The sequence below is a fragment of the Bolinopsis microptera genome, chromosome 10 (assembly GCF_026151205.1).
Source record: "Bolinopsis microptera isolate Bmic1 chromosome 10, MBARI_Bmic_1.0, whole genome shotgun sequence".
In the NCBI taxonomy this organism is placed as follows: domain Eukaryota; kingdom Metazoa; phylum Ctenophora; class Tentaculata; order Lobata; family Bolinopsidae; genus Bolinopsis; species Bolinopsis microptera.
The window spans coordinates 6182075-6195442 of record NC_087081.1 but is presented as its reverse complement, the minus strand read 5'-3'; the positions used below and the strand labels follow the sequence as shown (position 1 = coordinate 6195442).

Here is a 13368-nt window from a genome sequence, read left to right as displayed (position 1 = left end):
ATAAATAATAAAACCCAATTCTCTCCAGGAAGTACAAGTAACTTGTGGAACAGACTACTTTCCGGATGGAACAAACCCGATAAGGTGTGTGGAGAATGGTTGGGAAAATGACGCGCCTGTTTGTGTTACAGATGGTAAGGATGTTTAGGGAAATATTAATGGAATATAATATCTCATGCAAATGCAACTTTTCCTCGTATATTTGTATATGATATAAAACACCGTGTTTTACCCCAAGACATTTCTTATAAACATTCCAATATTATTTTCAGATGGTAGTCAATGTGTACCGTTAAGTCCCCCCAAGAACGGGGATTTTACCTGCTCGGGACTTGATGAGGGTAAAGCTGTGGGTGGGAGCAAGTGTAGCGTTTTCTGTAAAGAAAGTTTCTTAGCTGTTGAAGATGCAGTTGAGGTAACTACTACGGACTGTAAGATTAAACTGTCAATTAGCGCTATGTATCTGAAAAGTAGTAAATGTTTTGGTTTGTTCGACCAACAAAGCCCAATTTTGCATTTCGGGTGATTTATGTTTGCTTTCATGAAACCATTTCAGGAAACCACGTGCGAGGCCGATAGTTTCACGTGGACACATCAGAATTCAGACAATCCTCTTGCAGAACTCCAGCCTTGCATGGGTATTTAATGGGTATTTAATGGGTATTTAATGGGTATTTAATGGGTATTTAATGGGTATTTAATGAGTATTTAATGGGTATTTAATGGGTATTTAATGGGTATTTAATGGGTATTTAATGGGTATTTAATGGGTATTTAATGGGTATTTAGAAATTCATTAAGGAATTTAGAAATTGATAAAATACAGGTCTGGCTTTGATAATGTGTGCTTAAAATAAACTGCATGAAACATATTTAAACTTTTATATCGGATAGTATGTATTATGGTATGGTATGGATTATGTTTACAGTTTTAAAATTAAATACTCAAACGCACATGCCATAAAATCAACATTTGTTTATTTGTTAACGTCGTGAGGCCAAATGTAAATGATATGGTCACCGCAGTATTTAATAGTTCAATTCTAGAGATTGGTTGGTCATACTCATTGGTCACGGGAATTTTGTCAGGAGTAACAAGTTGAATCTCAATAACCATAAATGTTATAAATCCAATTTTCAGCAATGATTGCACCAGAAGAAAAGATGTTAAGCAACGAAGTAACGATCAAGAGTATTTACTGTCAGACTGAAGATGAGGTTAGAACATTTTTATGACTTTATGAGAGAAGTAATCTCAATCAGATCACCACAGCTTTAGCTCAATGAGTGAATAAAAAATAATATCATTGTTTCTTAAAAAGTAACGTCGAAAGATCTGCAATCATACCTGTTATAAAATTGTGGCACTTAGTGGCATGTCAACTGATGAAACTTTTTCAGAAAAAGGCAATAACTGAAACTTTAAAAAAGTTCCTCCAAGAAACGCTTCTTATCTCCTGCTTGGGATCAGGAGTTTGCCAGGTTAGTTCATACACTTTGAAGCTTTGAAGGTACAATAACCTGAGGTACACCGTACTGGGGTACACCGTACTGGGGTACACCGTACTGGGGTAAACCGTACTGGGGTACACCGTACTGGGGTACACCGTACTGGGGTAAACTGTACTGGGGTACACCGTACTGGGGTACACCGTACTGGGGTACACCGTACTGGGGTACACTGTACTGGGGTACACCGTACTGGGGTACACCGTACTGAGATACACCGTACTGGGGTACACCGTACTGGGGTACACCGTACTGAGATACACCGTACTGGGGTACACCGTACTGGGGTACACCGTACTGGAGTACACCGTACTGGGGTACACCGTACTGGGGTACACCGTACTGGGGTACACCGTACTGGGGTACACCGAACTGGGGTACACCGTACTGGGGTACACTGTACTGGGGTACACCGTACTGGGGTACACCGTAATGGGGTACACCGTACTGGGGTACACCGTACTGGGGTACACCGTACTGGGGTACACCGTACTGGGGTACACCGTACTGGGGTACACCGTACTGGGGTACACCGTACTGGGGTAAACCGTACTGGGGTACACCGTACTGGGGTACACCGTACTGGGGTACACCGTACTGGGGTACACCGTACTGGGGTACACCGTACTGGGGTACACTGTGCTGGGGTACACCGTACTGAGATACACCGTACTGAAGTTTACCGTACTGAGATACACTGTACTGTTGTTCACCGATGAATAAAATAGCGTTCTGCAGAATTATTAAATCCCAATTTTATAACTTTTCATTTCCAAGGTTGATGAGGTGCTTTGTACGCCGGGCAATGATGATATCGTGCTAAATTTTGACGTGGTGCAAACTAGTGATATGCTGAACTTGGAAGTGTTGGAGGAAGCTAAAACGAAAATAACAAATAGTGTGACGTCTGAAACCTTCACTCTGACGTTAGCTTTTTCAATTATTTCTCCTATAGAGAATCAAAAATAGTGAAAGAGCATTTTTCATTTTGCCCCTGTTTGTTGATGTTTTGTCTTTGATGAATAAAATTGTACCATAAATTTTCTTCTATTGTGTTTGTTTAATCTCCACTAATTAATTATTAATTAAACGCTAATTACAAATACCAATTGGATACTTATTATTTCAGAATTGACGATGGAAAGAGGAGGAGAAGGAGGTCGGTCACTATGTCAGCTGACAAAGATTCTCTGAAGGTTGAAGAAAAGGTGACATGCGGACCCGGGGAGGTAACCAAGGATGGAGTCTGTGGTACGTTTAACTATTATTAGAAATTAGAAAATAATCATAAATTAGAATCTATTTTAGGCTCCTCGATTTTTTTTTCTTTATTAAACTGTTAAAGTGTTAAAAGAATGCATCGTTATTTGCTGCATCTTAAAAGTACACTTATTTATGATTAAGTTAAAGTTAAGGAGACAGATGTTTGAAGTCCTCTACTACTCTCGTTAAAATGATTGCCGAGTTAATTATTTTATGAAACAAATTATTTGCTTCATCTCACTTCAAGGAATATAGTCGATAGATAAAAATTCTTTGCTAAACAAATTCCCTCATTTGAAATCCCCCTTCACCTCCACCAGTAAAATGTCCCGCTGGTTACAAGACTGTCGACGGAGCATGTGTAGCCTGTGAGATAGCAACATACAACGCAGCTGAGGGAGCTTCAGATTGTATAGCGTGTGATGGAGATAAGACTACATACGGTATAGGGTCTACTAAAGTTGACCAATGCTTTGATCTCTGCACCGTGCCTGAAGTAAGTTATCTGACTATATAACAATAGTATCTTTATTTACAGATCTTCACGTTAGGCGCAAAAACAATTCTTTAACATACAAATTATCGGGGATATCAGGCAATTTGTAAAAATGCGCTATGAGGCTGCCACACTCTACTCGAATGAACATGAGGTCTGAATAATGTTTCATTCTAGAGGCCATAACCATTAAAAAAAAACTTTGGGTTAAGATGAGACCTTTGTTCTCTTTAGGCTTTTAGGGTAAAGATTTCAGCAAAGGCCAAAGTCTGATTTTTGGCTGAGTTTAGAATTGGACGAGTTTTTAGTTAAGATAATATTTAATAATTAAAAACCTTCCTTCCTCAGATACCAGGAGGCTCACTGAACAAGGAAGTAGGTTTCAAAGTGGAGCCCGACTACATTCTGGTTCTAACGTGTGATGATGGCGAGACCATGGAGGTCAAGTGTGGTACCTACTCAGCAAGTACACACTTTTGTACAGTTCCCGGTGGTCGGAGAGATTATTCCGATGCTGCCATTCACAAAACCGCAACGATTATTTTCATTGCTTCTCTGTTATGTCTCTTAGCATAAGTTTCTAAAACTAATTCTTCTACTTCGTAGTGGGCTCTGGTCATTGTCATTATAACTTTAAGATAGAGCATGACCACTGTAAGACCACTGTACTTACCCCGTTAAGACCACTACTATTCTTTTTATTGATCCTTTTCTATATCAATATGACGTCTTAACAATAACATAATTTTCTAAGACCACTACAATTATTTTCATTCCTCTTTTTTGAGTTTTTTAAATATGATTTTATAAGACCACTACAATTCTTCGCATTCATTTTTTCTATGTGTTTTAAACCTACGTTTTAAGGGTTCTTGTGCACTGTGACTGTTCGAACAGAAGGACGGAGCAGCATTATCAGGATAGTTATCAAGAGAGGTATGGGGTCGTTCAGATATTACGTAGTCAGTCGAGGGGGGGGGGGGGGCTGGGTGTTGATTACGGTTGATTACGGAGGGGGGAGCGGAGGGGGTACAAATTGTAATTAAAATATTGATTACGTAATACGTAAACGACCCCTATCACTTTTGCAACAAATATGAACGATCATGGACTACTTAAAGCATGAGCACGAATAGTCTATTAAATTGTAGACATCTATATATTAATTAGAACTTTGTTACAACCCCGTTTTTTATCTTTCAGTGAATTATGATATAAATAATATGTACATAGTAATGTATTGTTAATTGTTACTATAAGTTATTGTATCATTTATTCACTATTATACAAGATGTCCCAGCTTGAAGTTAAATTACAAATCATGCACTATGATTCTCCAGAATCTGTGTTTAACATTTTAGGGAAAAACTATATTAGGAACCTGTTCATTTGGCACATGTGTTACAAAATCTCCTCCCAATAAATTAAAGGATAATTCAGTTTTCACTGGAACTGGAAGGCGATATAATTTATAGTTTTTGCCATTTTTGCGGCCATGAAAGATCGAATCTGACTTTGAATTTGAAGTTGAACTCTTATACAACTACAAGGTTTAAATAACACTAACTATAAGGTTTACACTTTACACTTACAATACCCTGCGGTTTCTTCGCGCTTAAATCCAATATTCGCGCGCAAAAATTACACCGGCGCGCCTTCCATTAACTATGCTTTAGACGCATACATTATTAGCAGCGAGTGTGTTAAACGGACGGTCACTTGCGCCGCGCGCAATTGGCAATGCAACACTAGCGACTAATTTGTAATTGAAAATTATATCTCAACAATCGCAACATTTCTAAAATTTTAGTTCTGCAAATTTGGCAATGGAAATTATGTTATTCAAATATATTTGCGGTCATTTTATGAACGGTTAGAATTTTGATCAATAGAGCCACTAGTTTCTAACATGAATAATAAGTAATTTGTAATTGACGGTTCTTTATTTTTGTTATTGACAGATTATAATTGTTAATAATTGATAACTATGTTATAATATAGTAAATAGATATAATGTTAACAATAATATCATTCGTATCATTTTATAGACTATAAATACTCAAACTAATATATTAACTCATGCAGCTGATCAGTTATAAACTATAAAGCTCTATTGTACAGTTTAAGTTAATCATTTAAAGTTTAATGATCATGTTCGTACCTTGTAATGGTGAACTGGTTGATTCACGATGTCAATCCTTCGCAGCTCGGTGAGGCACAGTGGTGCATTTCGCCGATCTACCGAAGTGGTTGCGAGAAGAATTATTTGATGCGCGGCGCAACCCAGCAGTGCATCCGCTACAAGTGAACTGGTAACTATAAAATGAATTTGGGTGCTGAGTAAATTTGTGGTGAAGTTTATTTGAAAAAGTTTACATAAAAATGATTAAAAATTATTTTAAATTTTATTTTGCACAGGGCCTCAGGCCTGTGCTGGCGATATTAGCGATTTCGATTATCATATATCAGCGCGCAATATCAAATTGAGCGAATTCGACACAGAGTGCGAAATTCTCATATAGACACTCCGCAAGCAATTTATTTTCAGGTGTAAAAAATCAATTATGAAGCTGTCTTTGCTAAATATTTCGTTTGCTCATCACTGTCTCTCGATCGATTGCAATTTACAATTCTACTACTTATAAAAATTGTTCCAAGGCTGAAATAACGAAATAAGTAGCAATGTATTATGTATTAATCGTTGATGTTATTGTTTACTTTATATTTAAATGCTTTTAAATCGATCAGGTTTCGTCAAATTTCGTTTTTGACATAGTCATGGATACAACTCCAATCAACGAAAACAAACGTAGGATCAGTGAATCCAATTTGGATGTTCAAACAACTCCTAAGGTAAGAAAAGTTAAAGGTACAATCAACATTCGTAATTTAAATTACACTCCAGTCGCATGTAAAACTCCTAAGACTTCTTCTAGTTCTTCGATGGCTGTTGATTGTGATTTTGTACCTGGGAGAACTCCAAAAATTTTCACCCCTGATTCCAAAAGATCCTCTCTACCTTCAAGTTCTTCCGTCGTTACTCCAGTAACGGCCATGGTTTCTGATGTTAGAGAGCGATTAAATATATTTGATGCTCCACTGACAGAGAACGAGTTACTTAAAAAATGTCTAACAAAACTTGAAAATATAAACGAATTGCCTAACTGCATATGTGCTATAGGTTATTTGTTTAAGGAGTCTGCTCATCTTGAAAATACAAAATCGTCAGTTTTAGACAGAATGCCAAAATTCTTAGGCTACTACAAGGGACCATCTTGTAAAAAGTTTTTTTGCACGAATGCGAATAAAGTTAAGTAGCCTTGATGAAGAATTCAGGTCCTTCGCAAAAAATACCCTCGAGAGCTCTTCCGAACAGCATCTCTCTATGAAAGAATTTGTTAAAGACGCTGCTTGCAAAATTTGCATTCAAAATGATGATCCTATAACTGACACAGAGTTAAAATCTATTGTAACTAAATTGTACGAATCTAGATTAAAATCCGGTCAAAGCTCACTAGAAGTGCATACTTTGTTATCAAAATTAAACAATACCGCATTCGATGAGTTCAGTTTAGTCACTGAAAATCTTCCAGATCAAGTAGCCGAAAACTTAGAAATCTTTCAGAAAAACCTTAACGAACAGTCAGCGCTTCTATACTTTGCGACAGCCATTCCCAATAACCAAATAGTATCTTTGGACCGAAAGTTATATTGCAAACCGAAAAAAGTACACAAAACAGTTGATGAAATTATTGCATTGCATCCTAATGTACAGATGAAGAACATACAGTCATCCATTCCTGAACTCGATTTTAACCTTCTATTGTTAGATTATGAAAAACATATCACAGAATTTGGTACTGAGCAGAAAACTTTCTTTCAGGCATTAGGTGAAAAGTATCAGATCATAGGATCTCGTGGGGGCACGTCTCGGCTGCAGGCATCTATGCCCAAACAATAGTGATGCATCATATAAAAAAGCTTGAAAATGGGGATCAAGATCGTTTTAGTACGTTGTTCAGTGCTTTTGAAATTGGATTCCGGCGACGCGCCAAACTAGAGCAATTCGAACTGATTGGCAAATATAAATTTCCACGGTTTTCCTATGAAACCATGAATCGCCTTGTCAAAGATAAGATAATTTTGATAGGTCAGTCACAATCGGCAGAAACAATCACTGCCACCCATCACGTAACTGGTGAAAAAATTGAAATCAACTTAGAATTACGCAAAGTGACTTTCGACGAGTTACGCGAGTTTACTCTTCATAAACATGAAAAATACCTTCGCGCTAAAGAACCCTCCTACTACAGCACTCTGACCAAGGCAACAATATTGAAAATGTTTAAAGAGTATGGAATATTAACTTATTAAACAGCTGTCATCAAAACTTAGAAAAAGGAGAGTTGCAAAAATTGGTAAGAAAATACGAAACAACCCGAGAGATTGGGATATGGTATGACCATGCAACCATAGCGAATCGATCACATGTTCAATTCACGTTTCAAATAATTTACAATATCGCAACATATGTGTGCCCTCCTGGCATGGACAAGGACGATATGCAAAAAGAAATTGAGACTCCACAAATTTATGTGCTTGGTTTGTCGAAATCAACCACTGAGGCGGAGCGAAAATTCGATAAAATGCGCCTGAATGATATCCTTACATTATCTACTCCAAAATCAGTAAATGGTATAAGTTTCAACGATATTTTCACAATTTCCTTTGGGGACAACCCTGTTAGATGTAGTGAAAATGGCCAAAATAAGAGCGGACCATACCGCCTGTGCTCCCTACCTATGGATATTTCGCAATACGCTTCATACAAAGACTTGTTGACCTATGATCACTTGTCAGTTAGTGACAAGCGTCTAATTGCAAGCAAAGGAAACTTCTTTGATAAACCTGGAGATAACCTTAATGTAAATCTTCAGGAAATTAATTCTAGATTGTATTGCGAAAAGGCAAAAATACCCTTTGTCGATGCAGCGGATGCTAGGGAAAAACACGTACAATTTCTTTGTGGTATTAAAAGTATGCCAGCCATGTTATCAAATCATCCTTATACTGATCTATCCCTCCTTAACCTACACAAGTGGTCAGTACTTCCACTAGAGGTTTTACATGATCTGAAAGGTCTCCTCAAAAAATCTTTGGAGTACATTCCTGGCTCTATTCACCTTAATGATAATGATTATAGTACCCTTAAAGCAATCCATGCTATAGTACACAAAACAGGAGATGAGCTTTATTTGCTTAAAGATAAACAATCTGCTGAATCATTGGCAAAAGCTTTAGTTGATATATGTAAAGATCTTGAAGAGAAATATTTCCCCTCTGGACTGATTGACCAATGTCATAAATGTGGCCATCTATTCACTATATCCATAATTGAGAAATGTCTGAAATGTACTGTTGTTGGTTACTATCGGGTATTGTGCGAACTTCAACTTTACGGCTATAAGCATGAGTCTAAAAGGAATTCTTACGAAGCTGTAAGGCTGCATAACTTGACCTTTTTGCTTTTTTACTTTCTACAAAGTCTTGAAAATGTTCTTCCAAGATTTAGTAAAGAAACAATCATTAGGTCCACTTACTGTGTGAATGTAATCTACTACCTGCCTATTGCATTTGAGCTTCAAAATTCTATCAGCTTCAACGCAGGCCGTCACGAAGACATGTTTCGGCAGTTAAAAAACATTGTTAGAAATTTTACGAACCAACAGCACTCAAAACCTCAGCTATTATTGCATGTCATGAGGCGGTTAGAGGCAACTAGGCACTATCATGGAACTCACTTCAGTAATATGAGCAGTGGGTACTCGAAAAAGATGACAAATTTTCTGAAAAATTCTCCGCGCCCAGAAATTTCATATTCTAAAAAGTTCATTGAACAGTGCGAAGATTTTCCTTTCCTCTTACAAAGGCTCTCTCCATTTTCCACCATGATCAGAAGGTTTGTTACATTTCATTTTTGTCCCGAAATTATTCAAATCTGTGTCACATTTCCGCTATGATCAGAAAAGTCTGTAACATTTAATCTATGTACCCGAAATTATTAAGATCTGTGTAATGTATGTATTTTCAGTGGACCTTGGTTGGGAAGGTGAAAAAAAGTTTTTGGATCGTGAGCAAAGTTTCAGGATGATTGCTCAAAAACTGAGGTACTCGGTAAGAAGACATTGCTAATATTTTCTGATAGTATTTTTAACGGCCAGGTAGCGCAGTTGGTTAGCCAGCTTTGCAATCGTGAGGTTGCGGGTTCAAATCCCACTGTCTGCCTGGTCGTGGGGTGAGCGTCGTTGACGTTCAGCTAAGGATCATGAGCGGTCTATGCAGCCCCCCGGTCTACTCAGCCGAATATTCGAGAAATCGGGTGTGAGGGTTAAATGAGGAGCTGCACATTGCAGCAAAGTCTCGGGCGAAGAAAGTATGGTACACACTACCTTAACCGTCACTGGCTAAAAACAAATCCTTCGGCTTCCTGTAATTGGCTGGTTGCACTTGTGTAACAATATGGCTGTTGGAATACTCCGAAGTAAAATAAGTGTCTAGATAAAAAAAATGCTGCGGAATCAAGGGCAGCCTGGCTCATCATTAAGTCGGCGATTTACCTGCTACACTCGGGCATTTGGTGGCTACCGTATGAAGGGATTGAATACTCAATTAACTGAGCTGTCTTCAAGAGCAAAAGGTTACTTTGGTACTTGTGTGGTCATGGTTGGGACAAATGATTCATATTTCGAGAAGCTCCTTCTTTCTGAACTCAAAGTCAAAAAGTTCACCGACGATCTGTCGTCGTTGCTCATAAATATTATGTCACGACTGGAGCCTCAAAACCTTGTAGTTCTTGGACTATTGCCGAGAGCATATTGCAAATATTGCCACAGTGAACTCCAGCAAACCCATTGTAAAAATATCCATCTCGTCGGATCAAGCATTATGTCATCAAATATGTTTATCAAGAAGCTGAATGTGATCATCCGGGATTTTACACTAAAGGTCATGAAAGTACGGTTTCCTAGTTCTGTTATATCTTTTGTTAGCCTTCTAGAAGCCATGTTTATGAAAGGTACTGTGAAGGACTTATTTGGCGGACATTTGGAATTGGATGGGCTTCATTTAAGTAAAATTGGGAATGATTGGCTTGATCGTATCCTTACAGACTGTATTTGAATTGAGAAGAAGCTATAAGTATAACTCATTCCGGCCTGCAAACAAAAATACTTCTCTTTTTTAATATAAAGTTTCGCTGGTTTGGCATCATACTTTTAGTAAGAGCCAGGCTGTTTTGAGTTCGCCATACTTGAGCATGAAGCATTCGTCAGATATATCAAAAACCGTTTTATAATTTAGTACAATTTCTTGTTAAAAATATTGTTAATTGTAAGTCTTTAAATAGTTATTAGTTTGCCCTATTTACATAATAGTTATCTACCTGTAGTTGTTAGAAAGTATTGTAAACCTAAGCTAAGTAACTGTGGACACTGTTTGTAATCAGCTACCATGTGATTTACGATTTAAAAGTAAACATAACTTTTTAAATGTATTCTCATTTGTCTCAATGGAGTTGCGTCATAACACAAACTAATAGCTCTCCAATATGAAGCGATCTATAAATTTTTAGTAATTACTATTATTGTCACTAATTATTAGTTCATCATATTTTATTAATGATTAGTATATATTTTACAGGACGCTTCACAAACTACAAATCTGTGCACTGCTGGAACGCTGGTATGGAGTTCGCTAACGACGTCAGATATCCTCCATTTAAAAACAGCAAGCTAAAAGATTTCCTCTACACTTTCTTGTTCTACAACTCAGGTGGGTTTTAATAAATTGAAAGTGAAACTGATATCCCAACCATATCAAAATGTAACTAGATATGTCTCTAGATACGGGTCATGAATGATTATGTTCAACTGATCAGTGCTGATAAGATTGAACCTATACATATATTATCAAGAAGTAAGGTGTCTGACAGTGTACGACACCAGTATTTATTGGTTTTCAACACCCTTTTACGCGTACAAATTGTATACGCATTACGCGTCATTAACATTTTCTAAAGCTTAAGATAGTCTGGATTTGACCTTAATCTTGAAATTTCATAAACTCCCGCCATAAAGAACAGTCTAGAAGAGTTTTAGTCTATCGAAAGAGTTTTAGTATCTCATGTCGGTCACATTGTCTTTCTGTTGGTCAAATATGAAATGTCAGCCCTTTCAGACAATTAAACTCGCGCTAAATGGCGCGCGTAAAGCCGCGCTTTCGCGTCGAATGATTTTGTTCAAAATCTAAGCTTATTGCTTTAAAAATCCACCATTTCTTAACTTCTGGTGGTGTTTTTCCTGAGCTGTCTATATCATTCTAGAGGCAATCATTTAAACTTCAATTCAGTTTCAAAGTTTAGTCCGAAAGAAGGTAAATGTTGTCTAAAATCGCCACTAAAGAGAAAAATTCGGATTTGTGTATAGAAAATAAACATTTTGGCAGAACTTTCAAAGTCTTCAGCATTCTCTCTGGTATTGAACTGTTCAATTTCTCAGGTTTATACAACCCCCGGAAGTACAGAGAAAAGAGCATACACAGTGTGGAATCTCGATAGCCTCTTAAGAGGACGTAAAAGCAACTCTGATCTTGGAGGCTGGAATTTCAACAATTCCAGGTCACGATTCTCAAACAGTAAGCCAAGTTTAGCAGTTTGAGATGCACTGGATTTTCTCTCATTACTGCACACAAGTGTCAGATTTAATTTCACTGAAACTTCAGTCTCACCCGTATTATTAATTGGTTGCTTATATTAAAATCTGTTTCAGATGTCGAAGGTAATGGATAGCAGCGTCTAGAAATGCCCACTGTACAACTGAGAAGTGCTCCTTTGTTGCCCTCCTTCTCCAGACACTACATGTCAATAGTCCGAACAAAAAGTTGTAATATAAGTAACTGCTAAGGAGGGATTGTCGTTGAGAAAGGCATTTAAAAGACCAATCCAGAGCCTTCTGCCTTGTTCTTTTCACAGCAGACCATCAAGTTTTACAACAGATAGAAACAGAATCCTTAGCAAACTGTGCCCAGCCCAAAACCTACCAAATCAGACTGATTAAAGCTGCTCATATCTGCTATATAGCATCAATTAAAAATCAATGTAGCGACGACTCCGAACTAATCGATGAAGATGCGATACTGGTCGCTTCTTGTATTAAAAATAATCTGAGACAAACAATGTTATTACTATAATATTGTAGCATAATGACGCTTTGCGTATAGCTGCTTTCCCATTTCTAATTATGCATTTCATCCTATAGTACAACTTGTAATATGATTAACTAATCAATATTAACTTAACACTAGAGAAGCTTTTTGATGAAAATAGTAAACAACTTATTTCAGTTCAAACTAAATTAAAGGTCAGACCGGGATTCGAACCCTCAGCTAGCACGGTCAATCGCCCTCTTAGCCAACTAAGCTATCGTTCCGGGGGCCGAAAATCAATATTAACTATCATATTCTCGTGCTCGCGCATTCCCTTCGCAAAGTTATTCTACGACGGTGTACATTTTTAGCCATTTTGGGGCTATTGCGCGGCGCAGAAGCTTTAAACTGTCATAACTCTGTCCAGGAACAGTCCCCAGAACTGATTAAACTTGTGATTTCCTAGTCAGAGGATGTACTTTACGAAAATATATGATTTGTCATACCTGCGTCCACACAGTGGAATCACAAATGGGTATAGTCGCGAACGCAAAGAAACCGCAGGGTATAATATTACAGGTATGTGATTCAAGCTCGGTTAGGCAATATTCAATGCAGTGGCACAACGTTACCTGGGGACACCGGCTATTATATTTATGTTCATAATAATTTAAATCATGGCGATTCGCGGCGGAATGACAGGCTGAGCGCCGCCTAGTAAGCGTAACGTTGCCAAGAAACGCGAACGTACGATTTTGCGATAGGGATTGATTATCGATGCAAGTAGAATTACTTTAAACAACATTAATACTAATAGTATCCAATCAAATTACCGGACAAATTCCCCAAATAATGCTTTCTCTATGAATTTGATAATAGGCAGTGCGCCATCGACAATA

General features: G+C 37.6%; 1 protein-coding gene and 1 long non-coding RNA gene across 2 annotated transcripts in view; both read left to right on the top strand.

Annotated features, from left to right (window-relative positions):
- Positions 1 to 13368, top strand: part of LOC134821552 (low-density lipoprotein receptor-related protein 1B-like) — a 108349-nt gene that overhangs the window by 12739 nt on the left and 82242 nt on the right. The window lies entirely within an intron of this gene.
- LOC134821927 (uncharacterized) lies at positions 10972 to 12574 on the top strand. Its single transcript, XR_010161087.1, has 3 exons — positions 10972 to 11098; positions 11824 to 11959; positions 12094 to 12574. It is a non-coding gene; the product is annotated as an uncharacterized LOC134821927 (long non-coding RNA).